Source organism: Phascolarctos cinereus, unplaced genomic scaffold (assembly GCF_003287225.1).
Source record: "Phascolarctos cinereus isolate Bilbo 61053 unplaced genomic scaffold, phaCin_HiC Scaffold_4;HRSCAF=312, whole genome shotgun sequence".
In the NCBI taxonomy this organism is placed as follows: domain Eukaryota; kingdom Metazoa; phylum Chordata; class Mammalia; order Diprotodontia; family Phascolarctidae; genus Phascolarctos; species Phascolarctos cinereus.
In genome coordinates this window covers 368,174,032-368,186,492 of record NW_027555847.1, presented here as the reverse complement: position 1 = coordinate 368,186,492, position 12,461 = coordinate 368,174,032, and the positions used below count along the sequence as shown (strand labels likewise).

At 37.7% G+C, this 12,461-nt stretch overlaps 1 long non-coding RNA gene across 1 annotated transcript in view; it reads right to left on the bottom strand.

The window, feature by feature from the left end:
• LOC110213715 (uncharacterized) overlaps positions 1 to 11,999 on the bottom strand; it is a 92,756-nt gene extending 80,757 nt beyond the window's left edge. The window contains exon 1 of the long non-coding RNA XR_002326096.2: positions 11,551 to 11,999. This is a non-coding gene — a long non-coding RNA (uncharacterized LOC110213715). The remainder of the gene's footprint in view (positions 1 to 11,550) is intronic.
• Between the last annotated feature and the right edge of the window lie 462 nt (positions 12,000 to 12,461).

Below are 12,461 nucleotides of genomic sequence, written 5' to 3'. Positions count from 1 at the left end.
GTCCTTGATATAGAATATGCTTTTTTCATCATTCATCCTCCTGACTTCTCTACAGCATTTGGCAATGTGGACCATGCTCCCTCTGTAGATAGATAAATGATAGAAATGTGTGTGTATGTGTGTATTTGTGTGTATATACATATTAGTGAAAAAGACATTATTGACATGAGTAAGAAGAGAATGAAGGGATAGAGGAAGGAGAAAAGACGATGGTCACTAGCACAGTTCAATCTATTGTTGGTGTCCCTCCAGCCCTCCTTTGTCTGTTCATTTGTAGTGCCCTCCAGTGGATAGATAGATAGACAGACAGACAGATATAGAGATAGTACAGTCACAGGCCTAGAAAAAGCCTCCTGCAAAAGACAGCATTTGAAGTGTTTCCTAAAGGAAGCCAGGAGCCAACTGAGCTGCTCACTCTTTCAAACACTTGTTCTCCGATTTCTTTATTCTGTGCATTTGGACAGGTTACACCTGCTCCTGAAAAGGACCCTCTCCACATCCAGCCTATGTAAACCATTCTCTTTCTTCAAGGCCCACGACAGGGTTGCATTCTCCTCAGTTAAAGCCATCCCTCTCTATTCTCTTCCACTCCCCCCTTTCCCTAATATTTCTCCCTCATCAAATTTTCTTCTAGAGCTTTGTCTGAACCTCTCATTTGCCGTGATTACATTCTACCTTGTATTATTGTATAGATGATTGGGCTCACTATTAGATTATAGGCTCCTTGAAGGCAGGGACTGAGGCTGTCTTTATTTTTGTATCCTGGCACATGACATAGACCAGCACAGGAGATATTAAATAAAAATTTTTTAATTGAATTGAATTTGTTCTTATAAAGTTTATCTGAATTGTTCAGTTTATCACCTGCCTACTAAGGAAATTTGCCAATCTCCCTGTGAGAATTATTTTTAAAATTAACTCCTTTCATTATGCATAAATCCACACAGATTGTCTCCTGTCACATTGCCTGTTCTACTCTATAATTGATATTTAGCAATTTTGTGACTGCTCATAGTTCCCAGTGCTTAAGGGCTGAGGCCAAGTGTGACCTTCATTTGAAATTCCCACATTAAATGCATTATAAGCCCATCTAAATGAAAAGTTTTGCTGAAAGGATAGTTTATGTGGAAGATTTTTTTTTAACCTTTCCTTCCTCTGTCTAATACAAAAATGTGTCACCTAGGGCAAGGTGAGAGGAACCCTGAAACCTCAGTATCATCCAAACAACATCTAAATTATTTTTTTAAAATGAGAATTATAAAGGGAAGACAATATTACCCAGTCCTTTTTTTCATCATTTGTGAGAGAGAAGCAGTTACTTCAGTGCTCTTCAGTAATAAGAATATATTTGCTGCTTTTTTTCATTGAATATCTCATATCTGGGAAGGCAGAAAGAGTCTAATAAGATCTCCCTAGCTTCTGCAGTGAGATGAAATGTCTTAAAATGGCACAGGGATGAGAGGAGCTCAAAATATGAGAGAGCAAACAGCACTTCTCAAATGCTAGAGCTGTCAGAGTTGGGGTAGGTTCTGCTTTATTTAAAATCAAGAAGACTTCCTTCTCTGAAAGCCAGTCATAGAAATGAGCAGACCTTCCCTCAGGGATGTGTGGACAATAATCTTCTACAGCTCATAGGATAGAGGATGAAAAGTTACCTTAGAAATTACTTAGTGCAACTCACTTGTCTTAAAAATAAAGAAATTGAGGCCCAGAGTAGGGGACATATATATCTAAAGTCACAGAACAACTTACTGACTGATAACAGAGTTGAGACTAAAACCGAAGTTTCCTGACCCTCCTGCTTTAGTATTCTTTCTACTTGTTTAAAAATATATCTGGAGGAATATGGGAAATGGGGTACAGAAGTCTGTCCTGCCCTACAGGAAAATAGAAGGGGAAAGGGATAAGAGAAGGGGGGAAGAGATAGAAGAGAGGACAAACTAGGGGAAGGGATATTCAGAATACATGCCATCTTGGGGTGGGGGGAGGAGTGAGATGGGGTGAAAATTTGGAACTCAAAATCTTGTGGAAGTAAATATTGAAAACTGAAAGTAAATTTATATATAAAAAATATCTGGAGGGGGCATAGAAAAATTTGGGACACTAATTCATTGTTGGTGGAATTATGAATTGATCAAACCGTTTTGGAGAGCAATCTGGAACTATGCCTAAAGAGTTATTAAACTGCCTATACCCTTTGACCCAGCAATACCACTGCTATTTCCTAAGGTGATTAGGTAAGAACAGAACCTATATGTTGTAAAATAGTAATAGCAGCTCTCTTTGTGGTGCCAAGAACTGGAAATTATAGGATACATTCAATTGGGAAATAGTCGAACAAGTTGTGGTATATGATTATGATATGGTACTACTGTTCTTTCAGAAACGATGATCTTGATGATCTTAGAAAAATATGAAAAGACTTGCATAAAATAATGAAGAACAAAATGATCAGAACCAAGAGAACATCATATGAAGGATCAGCAATATTGTTTAAAGAACAACTATAAGGGGGCAGCTAGGTGGCACAGTGGATAGAGCACCAGCCCTGAAATTAGGAGGACCTGAGTTCAAATCCGGCCTCAGACCAAACACTTGACACTTCCTAGCTGTGTGACCCTGGGCAAGTCACTTAACCCCAATTGCCTAAAAATGCAAAAACAAAAACAACTTTGAGTGAATAAGTCATTTTGACAGTTATAAATACTTGTCAAATACAAAGGATGTATGAAGGAAGACACTACCTGCATCCAGAAAAAGAAATGATAAAGAGAAGGATATATAAAATGATTTTACATAAATATACATATTTGTTTCTAATGGTAGTCATTTATAGGGCAGGGGTAGGGGGGAACGAACAAAAGAAAAAAGAAATTTACATGATAATTTTATTACATATTTTAAAAGAATAGCAAGTTGTACATAATAGATTTACAGTTTCATGTACAATCATCTCTTTTATTATACTGTGTTATCAAAATGCTTTTTGTCATAAATTAAAAATAAAATAAATAAAAATTTTTAAAATGTACCTTCTCCTCACTTTTAAATATAAAGAATTCATAGCAAGTCATTTCTGCTATGAGATTTGTTTAAAGATTTATTTCCAGTAATGTTCTCTTCATTTCCTTAAAGAAATTCTAAACAAAATAATATTGATCTATTCTTAGTTCAATACCAAATAGTATAGGTAGGGCCAGAGGGAAAAACTAAAGGTATGTAATTCTCTGCCTTATAATTTCCTGACTAGAGATGATGGAAAAGAAGGTAGCTAGAACCTTTACAAACCTCCTGCTAAGGTATTTATCTTTTTAAATAGGAGACTGCTACAGAATAAACTATAAAATCTCATTTTCAGCTTTTCTACTTTTATTTTCTTGTCAATGATGCTTAGAAATTTTTCCTCAGCAGTCAAAAAATTCTTTCAACTACAAAAATGACCTTTCCTCAGCCAATGGAAACTTATCATAAATAATAGTGTGCTACCAAAGGTTTGCCTTTAAATTGTCCAGAATCCCTTCAAGTTATTTTAATGGTTGGGGAGTGAAACTCTGAAGTTTTTAATTTAATTTAATTGAGGCAGCTAGATGGATAGACTATTACACCTGAAATCAGGAAAAAAAAAATGAGTTCAAATCCTGCCTCAAACATTTACTAGTTGTGCAACTCTGAACAAGTCTCTTGGCCTCTCTGTGCCTCAGTTTCCCCATCTGTAAACCAGGGATAATAATAGTGCGACTTCCCAAGATCAAATTGTTGTAAGGCTCAAATGAAACAACATATCTAAAGTTTTCTGCAAACGTTAAAGTATTATGTTTATGTTAGCTACTATTATTAATTAAACATCAAATCTACCAAGGTCAGTAAAGGTAAGAAGAGAAAATAGACATTGATTTGGAGATATATTTGGTGGTTGGGATTTTAGGGGGATAGTAAAGAGACTATCATTTAACTATATCACAAAACCGAAGAAGTCAGAGTAACTGAGATGTGAAGGCAACAAAAGGCCAGATGTTACCAATAACCCTAAAGACTTTGCCAGGCTTTCTCCTGAATTAGGAGCTCCTTCAGCCAGCAAATAAAAGTAGGAAAGAAAGAAACTTTGTAGACTGCTGTTTGTAAGAATGACCCATTCTACCACTGTTACGGAGCTTATCCTCTTGGAAGGAAGAATCACTAGCAAATCAGGCATCTATTTTGTAAGAGCAATGCGGTTTGGGGGGACAGCTGCTCCTGGGTGGTTCTCCCTATATGTCTCTATATTCTCTCTGTTGTGTTTTCTTGGGGAAGTTTTGTGAACTAAGACATGCTGAATGCTTCATGAAGTCTTGGACATGGAAGAGACAAAATGGTATACCATTTTGACAAATGACAAATCTGTGTTATAAGGTCAACAATTACTGTGTCCTTGATGATCTTTCTGAGTGCTTATTTATTCTCTTCGTTGTGTTGAGTTTTTCAGTTGTGTCCAACTCTTCATGACCCTGTTTGGGGTCTTCTTGGCAAAGATAATGGAGTGGTTTGCCATTTCCTTCTCCACCTCATTTTACAGATGAGGAAACTGAGGCAAAACAGGGTGAAGTGACTTGCCCAGGGTCACACAGCTTGTAGGTGTCTGAGGCCAGATTTGAACTTAGGAAGAAGAATCTTCATGATTTTCAGCCTGGCACTCTATCTACTGTTCCACCTAGCTGCCCCTGTCTCTCAGGAGTGGCTTTATCAAAGACTGTGAAACTATCATTTTAGAGGAAGCTTCAAGCTACTGAAACAGAGCTCTGAACCCTAAAAATAAATATTCCCAAGTATCAGACGAGAAGTTGTTTAAAAACGACAGATATGCAGAAGAATATTTTCCAACAGGTGTTTTAAAAAGACAGGCCTTTCATTTAGTCTTTGTTTTCTCCAACCCTCCTCTCAGCCTCCCCTGGGATATTTATGAACCATAATTTTTTTGAATAATTTATCTTTTCTAAGACATTCGACATCTTTGCATGAGAAGTGCAACAGATAAATTTCCCAATGTAGCTACACAGGAAAATAGATGAAGTATTTGTAATGGGCACTAATGAAGTGTGTCACTAGAACAAAGCCCAGAACACGCTGACATAGGTCTTGGGCCCAGAGGATCATCCCAGACTTGCCCCACCCCAGGGCTTCAGCACAAATCTGATGAGGCTTTCACTTGAAAGGAAGAAATACTGAAGATGCCGAGCTAAAAATAAATGATAGGAACTTAGGAGGAGGTAGGGATTCCATCTTCATGATGAATTCATGAAGGGCAAAGTCGGGTATAATCTGACATACACCTTGGATTTGGGGAGAAGAGATTTCAAAGGGTTCAGAGAAAGTACAAACAGATCCCTGTGACCTAAAATCTATAGGGGAAGTTGGCCCAAGAAATACGGTATATTCTCAAGATTTGATACAGATGCATAACAACTAACCAACTAACTTAGATTTTTAAAAAGACCTATGCAGAAGGCACAAGCAAGGGCAAGCAACTGAAGACAAGAAACACAGATCTCTAAAAGTAAGGGTAGGAACACAAAAGGAATGTGTGAGGGTTGTAGAGGGGGTAAAGAGTTGGGTGTTGGAGTATAACGAAACTGGTACAGCAGAATGTGACAATGATAGCAGAAGACACTAAACTTTTCTTTTTTCTTCCTCTACCAAGGAAAACATTGTGCAGCAAAGGAAAGCCAGAACAACATCTAGAACAACAACATAGAATTGAAACCAAAAATAAGTGAGGAGATAGAAAGAGAGTACCTCAATGAGTTGAAGTCATCAGGCCCAGATAAAACTACATCCCAGGGTTCTGACATCACTTGCAGAGAAGTTCTGACAATCTCTTAGAAATCATGGCAGATGTGAGGTGCCATAAGACTAAATGTTTCTATTTTCAAAAGTAGGGGAAGAAGGTAGTATCTGAAAACTACTGACTGGCGATCCTGACTTCAATCCCAGGCAAAATTATGAAGTGAATTGTGAAAGGTGTGGCTTGTAGGCATATATGGTAAACTGATTACATTTCCTCTTTTCCACAGGGTTACTTGAGCAGTAAAAGCCATAGATATCATATATCTAATCTCAGCAGGCATTCTGCAAGTTCTCAACATTCTTATGAAAAATAAATTAATAAATAAAGATCAGTTAGAGTGATTCCAAGTTTATTGGATGACCGGACCCAAAAGGTTTTGATTAATGGAGTGATTCCACCTGGTGTGAGGAGCTCTGTAGTTGAGTATCCCAGTTATTGGCCCTGTTTGTGTCAACATTTTTTTAAATGGCATGCTTGTTAGATTATCTGGTGACCCAAAGCTGAAAAGTACATAGAGTTAAAATATAAGACAACAGAATCAAGATCTCAAAAATTTTCAATAGGCTAGTACTATAGATGGAATCTAAAAAAATGGAACCTTATGTCAATAAGTGGTATCGTATAGTTGAGTGTGAATGTGAAATGGTAGAGACGATGGTTCATATGAAAAAGGCCTTCAAGTTTTAGTGGTTTATAAATTCAGTATGAGTCAGCAGTATGATGTGGTAGTCCAAAAAAAAAAGTTTTTAATTTGGATCTTTAACTAAGAGTTTCTTTACCTTTGGAGGACAAACAAAGCTAGCAGTAGGTGGTATTAATAGGTTGGCTCAATATAAGAATGAACTTCCCAGATGCAGCTAGGTGGCACAGTGGATAGAGTACCAGCCCTGGAGTCAGGAGGACTTGAGTTCAAATCCAGCCTCAGACACTTGACACTAGCTGTGTGACCCTATGCAAGTCACTTAACCCCAATTGCCCCCCCACACACACACACACAAAAAAAACTTCCCAAAAATTGGCTGTTTAAAAAAAATCTTCAGGGGCAGCTGGGTTGGCGCAGCAGAAAGAGCTTTGGCCCTGGAGTCAGGAGGACCTGAGCTCAAATCCGGTCTCAGACACTTGACACTTACTAGCTGTGTGACTGTGATCAAGTCATTTAACCCCATTGTCTAGCCTGCCCCCCAAAAAAAATCTTCTCCAGGAATATTTCAAAAGTACATCCTGTTCAAGTATGGGTTGGATTAAAGGTAGCTTCCATTTCTGAGAATATGTTATCTTCCCACTCCTTTCCCCAACCTCTAGCAAGTAGCAGTCCTTATACTAAAGGTGGGAAGGGCTTCATCCATCCATGAAGGGAAAGGGAATGAGAATAAGTGTTTATATAGTGCCAGCCACTGTACTAAGTGCTTTTTACAAATATTATCTCATTTTATCTTCACAACAACACTGAGAAGTAGCTGCTATTCTTATTTCCATTTTACAGCAAAGGAAACTGAGGCAGATGGAGGTTAGGTGACTTCTCAGGGTCACAGAGCTAGTAAGTGTCTGAAGCCACATTTGAACTCAGGTCTTCCTGACTCCAGCTCTAGAGCTCTATCCACTGAGCCACTAGGTGCCATGAGGTGTAGTATATAGATAATTTAAAATAGTATTAACTTACTAAATCTCTATACTATGTCTCTGAATGAAAGAAGAAATATATCTGATTCCCTGTACCTTCTGAAAGAAGTTGTATTTTACAAGTTAAAAATTTCCTGGACACAACCCTCTAAATTATGAGGAAATTTCTCAAGACCCTTTTCATGGCAGAGAAATGGTATGGTCAGAAACTGTGGAAATGTTTTACATAGAATGAGCTCAGCTAATGCCAGTACACAGAAAAAGTCAGAAGTGAAAGGCTCCCTGCTATGAGATAAAGACATTCTTTAATGCAAGCCAATTTCCCCAGCAAAATGGTTGAGATAAATAAGAGATGTGGATAGATTGCCCTGTAATTTAGGGTGGTCTTAGATGCTATAGAATCCTCTCCTGGGAGATAACATAGATGTGGAAGGAGTAAACAACTGCTCATGGGATATGGTTGAAGGTTTGCCCAAAGCCCCTGAACAAAAAAAAAAATCTTCCTTCCATCTGCTATGGAAACTAAAATTCTTGATATAGTTTTGACTGGATTAAACATTTATATCTGAGAGGACTAAAAAAGATCCACATTCCCAACCACTGATACCTAGCGAAACACAGGACCTTATGAGAATGGGACCTAGCCCATCTTGAGGAGACAAAAATCATATTTGCAACCCAGCGTGATTCTCTGAGGTACTAGGAACTAGCATGAAGTACCAAGTTACTTGGATAAAGGCTAGAGAGAAGACTGAAAAGGGTAAGGGTCCCCAAAGGCAAACTTGGCCTTGTTCACAATTTTGAATAGAACTGGCCCTGACTGCAGGCTTCAGCTGGTTTGGTGTGGTTTCATTTTTCTTTCATAAAGGTTTCCAGGAAAAGCATTAATACACTCCAAGCTGCATCCTGGTTGGAAACCATTTGAACACACACACCAACAATTATGGGTTAATGTAATATTTCTAGATTGGCTGGCAGATGTTAAGGAGCCAAAATTCATCATTAGACAAGTTCCTCTTAACACCTCAGCTTGTGGCAGGAGATTCTGACCTGTAGATAATTAGGACTGATGACCCCAGATTACAGGAAAATCTCTAAGCTTTCAAATGCTTTTATGCAAAAGGAATATTGTCCAACGGAGCCAGGTAACTGGTGATTCTGTGTGGGGTAAAACATGAATTCAAGAAATCTTTCTGCACTAACTCTTATTTAGAGCTCTCCAGAGAAAGAATCTGTCTGACAGGAAGAAGAAAAGTATTTATTCTTCCCCTACAAAAATTCCCTAGAGACCAGTAACTGTCAATACAATGGTTCTCAGACCCAACCTACCTCAACTGAAGCAAGAATCAATAGTCCTGCTTGATGTCTTCAGAGAGTGTTTAGAGCCACTAAAACAGTTCATAAAGGATTAGATAACAGTTTTATTGCTTGGCAGGTAGTTGGGAAGCATTTCATAACCATTTTTGGTCATCCCTCTGAGAGCATCAGAAGAAGGATGCCACACTTGCCGTGTTATTGAAATTTCAGAAGCTTGTACAGCAACAAAGGAAGTCGAGGGGAGACAGATGCACTGGACTCAGAGACATTGTGCAAGGCCTCAAGTCTGCCAGTATTTGTTCTCTCATGGAAAAGCTTTGTGTTGCCTAAGCAGAGCAGTGACAGCCATGACAAAGACTCTGTCAACCACACCTTTCATTTTGCTTTCAAATCACTGTATCCAAAAATAGCTGCAACTTCTTAAAACTCTCAGATTGGGCAAGGACTGATGGAAAGACTGATTAGCCTCTGAAGATATCAAGAATGTTTCAAAAGCTGCTAAACCATTGTTCATCAAAGAAAATCTGAGAAGCCCTCATGAGGGAGCTTCTTCAGTGAGTGTCCCTGAGTAGGAGGGTCCTATCCAGCACTCTACCTCAAGCCTGTTCCTTAATCATCAAAAATTATCCTCTTTGATTTGGGTTTTCATTGGGTTTTGGTCCTCACCTGTGAGAGTCAAAACCTACACCCAGTCTGTGTAAGGAAATCCTTCAAACAGGGAGGGGTTCTTAACCTAGGATCCATGAACTTGTTTTTTTTGTTTTTAATATTTTGATAATTGCCATTTCAGTATAATTGGCTCCCTTGGTAATCCCATATGTCTTATTTAATTCATTTAAAAGCATTACTCTAAGAAGAGGCTTCCATAGGTTTCACCAGATTGTCATAGGCTTCCCTCCCTCCCTCTCTCTCTCTCTCTCTCTCTCTCTCTCTCTCTCTCTCTCTCTCTCTCTCTCTCTCTCACACACACACACACACACACACACACACACACACACACACACACACACACACCCCATCTTATAAGGAAATTCCTTCCACCAATACAGATCAGTATTTATCTACAACTTAGCCTTACTTGACTAGCACTGGAAATAAGTGACTTGTCCGTGGTCATACAGATACCATATATCAGAGGCAGAACCAGAACCAGAAACAAAGTATTAGATGAGTGAAAAGGAATATGATTGTGCCATCAAGAAACAACAAATATAAAGAATTCAGAGAAATATGACAAGACATGACCTGATGCAGAATAAAGAAAGCAGAACCAGGAAAACAATTTATATAATGTAAAAAGGGGGAAAAAACTGAATGCTATGTAATCATATTAAACTAACTTTAACCTGGAGAAGAGGCGAAAAATTCTCCCCCCTCTGCTCTTTGCAAAAGAGAGGAGTAAGGGGGACTATGGGTATAGCATATCACATTTACTCTAAGAGATAACATGTGGATTTATTTCACTAAAATGCCTTTTTTCTTGTCTTTTTTCTTTAACTGTTTGCTATAAAAGAAGGTTTCCTGGCTAGGAGAGGAGGGAGTAAAATATTTGGAATATATTTTACATTACAATATGTTATAATGTAAAAGCAAGTCATCAATCGATATAAGACCTTTGGTCAACTTTGGGTTCAACTGAGTGAAATTGCAATCCAAGTTGCATGGAGTTGAGAAATAAGAAATATGTTATAAATTGTATTATGAATAATATAATCATGCTTTAAATTATATAAAATGTATATTTATGTGTAAATATACACACATATAAAATATGATATAGTGAATAAAATACTGGAATTGGAATCCAGAGCATCATTATTCAAACTCTCATTATAACACTCTGTATTTATAAGACAATAGGAAAATCACTTAACCTCACCAATACTCAGTTACTTGCCTCATCAGGTTGCTGTGTGAATAAAATGAGAATATATGTACAGTATTTGGGAAAACCCTTTTATAAAATGCTATGTAAATGTTAGGTATTTCTTCATCTTTGGTAACAACAATACAAGCTAGACACCTCAGAATGATGGTTGTATTTGGATGGTATAAATGCTTCCCTTTGGTCACAGCCCAATGACACTACTGGCTATGCTACACTCCCGCTTGGTATAATGAGGAATCATTGTTTTCCTCTTCTCTCCCTGGCTTGGATTTTCTGTCAAATAATCATCCAGTGCTGAATATTCAAAGTTGGTCTCTGTTCAAAGGGAGTTGATAAGCTCCACAATGCCTTTAGATTTCTGAGCACAGTATCTTTTTTTAAGATAATGCAAATAACCAATTTTTAGAAACACTGAAGAATCAAGGCTATCCAGCTGCAAATCATAAAATATGAAAATAGATGAAAAATCCAAGTTTCACTTCTTTCCAACAGTGAGAAATACATGATGTATATTAAAAGGCTACAGTTAATTAATACAATTAATACCATTGGATTAATTGTGTGCAAGAAGCAATGTAAAAGAGCATCAACTAGAAAGTGAGGTAGAGTGCTCATGAAGCAAGAACAGGAGTAATACATGGACAGACCATTTGCTCCCTTGAAAATCATACAACAATAATAATAATAGCTATCACTTACACAGAGTTCTTATAATGTTCTAGGCACTGGTCCATGCACTTTATAATTATCTCGTTTGATCCCCATTATAACCCTGTGAAGTAGGTATGATTATTATCACTATTTTACAGTTGAGGAAACTGAGGCAAACAGAGGTTAAGTGACTTGCCCAGGGTCACACAGCTACTAAGTGTCTGAAGCTGTATTTGAACTTGTGTCTTCCTACCTTCAGACCCAGGAATCCTGTGACACCAAAAAAGATCCAGAGGAAAGCTTTCAGACCATTGAGTGGACTCCATTTAGAGAATTTATGGGAGAACCTGGAAGAGAAGGCACAAATGGACTGTGTTCTGCACCTCTGGAGGGAATATTCACATTAATGAAATCATAGTATTGTTAAAGTGAGAAGAATATGGACATTTGACATCATACTGATAGATATAGCTAGCCCAATCACTCTTGGTGAAAAAAAAAAATATCTCTCTACAATAGGCTTTCAGCTATCCAGTTAGCCAATGAGAAATCCATAATGATTTTTACCTCACCAAGACATTTGCAAGACTTCCATTTTCCCCTGTTGGCTTGCAGAACTGTATAATACAGTAGCAAAACAGCACTGGTATTCATTTACTTCCTTATCTGAGAGAAGAAAGATCTATGGAGGCTTTCTTTCTTTCTTTCTTTCTTTCTTTCTTTCTTTCTCTTTCTTTCCTTCTTTCTTTCTTTCTTTTTCTCTTTCTTCCTTCCTTCCTTCCTTCCTTCCTTTCTTCCTTCCTTCCTTCCTTCCTTCCTTTCTTCCTTCCTTCCTTCCTTCCTTTCTTTCTTTCTTTCTTTCTTTCTTTCTTTCTTTCTTTCTTTCTTTCTTTCTTTCTTTCTTTCTTTCTTTCTTTCTTTCTTTCTTTCGATGCTCAGCATCAAAACATTGAAAATTTGAAAGTAGGCACATTCCCTAGCTGCTTTAAAAACTTGTAGGAAAAAATCAGTCTTTTAGAAAGCATGCTCATACAGGTATACTGGGTAAAAAATGAGGCCATGAGCATGATGAGCATGGAAACTTGTAATGAACACTTATCCCCATGTTTGTCCTTTCTGAGAAAAGGGATAGCTACAAGGTCCTCTTGTCCTAGAAATCACTGA